The following is a 1,360-nucleotide window of genomic DNA, read 5'->3' as shown; positions in this document are numbered from 1 at the left end:
ATCTGACATCCTTTCGACAATTGGGTTAGTTATGAAGTATGTTCCTTGAAATTTCAGATTTATGCTACAGCACTCGATATCATTCAAGAGTCGAAATCTTTTGTTGAAGTCTGTCTAAATCCACGATGGATAGATGCTATGAATGAAGAACTTGAAGCTCTTCATGAATGTGGTATATGGGATGCTGTCCATAAGCCTGCAAATAAGAATGTCATTGGATGTCGCTTGGTGTATATAAAATCAAACGAAAGTTTGATGGGAGCATTAAACGATTCAAAGCAAGGTTGGTAGCCAAAGGCTATACTTAGGAACATGGGTTGGATTTTGATGAAACATTCATAGGCACCATTCAAATCTTTTTATCTCTAAATTCTTCAATGGATGAGACTTATTTCAACTTGATGTCAAGAACGCTTTTCTTCATAGTGATCTGTATATATATGAAACACCCACTTGGATATCCTAAGAGAGACGGTTACCTCACTCTGCTTAAGTTAAAGAAAGCTATATATGAACTTAAGCATTGTGGGCCTGGTTTGATACATTAAATATTGTTGTTTGCTTTCTTGGGTTTCAGCGAAGTCACGATGACTATTCTTTTTTTGTCCACTGCAACAAATCAGATCTCACTATTGTTTGGTTTATTTGGATGACATAATCATTACGGGTAGTAATGGAGCCGAGATTGTGCAGCTGAAATCTACGCTCCATAGTCGATTTCACATGAAATATTTGGGTCTTTGGTTTTTTTTAGGAGTGCAGGTTGGCCAGCAACCCGATCATCTTGTCTTATCACAATACAAGTATGCCTGAGACATCCTTCACCAAAGTGGTACGTTAGAATGCAAGTCCATAAACACTCCTATGGCTGCTCATACTCAATGGGGCAATCTATCCTACGATGATGAAGACTTTTCCAAAGCAAAAAAATATCGCAGCATTTTTAGAATCTTGCAATACTTGCCTTCAATTCTACCAGACTTAGTTTTTTCGTTATTATATTGTGATAATCATAGTGCAATTGATATCTCTACAAATTCGATACAACATGGCAAGATGAACATCTTTTTTCGGTTTATTGGTTTTGTAATGAAAAGTATAGGGTTTTGTCACCTCTCCAACTATCTCTCCATTCGGTAGGATTTTGTTGGCCTAAGCACGTATTTGTTTAGGAGAAACTGATCCAATTCGAAGTTGTTGATGTTTATACTGGTCAATCATAGAAGAAAAATTCGGATTCACTCTGATCAAACTTCCTTCCTATTAATCTGGAAGTTTTTCTCAGATACAAGGAAATGATTCAGTTCCAGAGATAAAGATCGTAGTTCGCGAACGAGCAATCGAAAAGATTCTGGCGCAC

This window comes from Nuphar pumila, chromosome 6, assembly GCF_984573655.1.
Source record: "Nuphar pumila chromosome 6, dmNupPumi1.hap1.1, whole genome shotgun sequence".
NCBI classification, from domain to species: Eukaryota; Viridiplantae; Streptophyta; class Magnoliopsida; order Nymphaeales; family Nymphaeaceae; genus Nuphar; species Nuphar pumila.
This window is presented reverse-complemented; position numbering follows the sequence as displayed.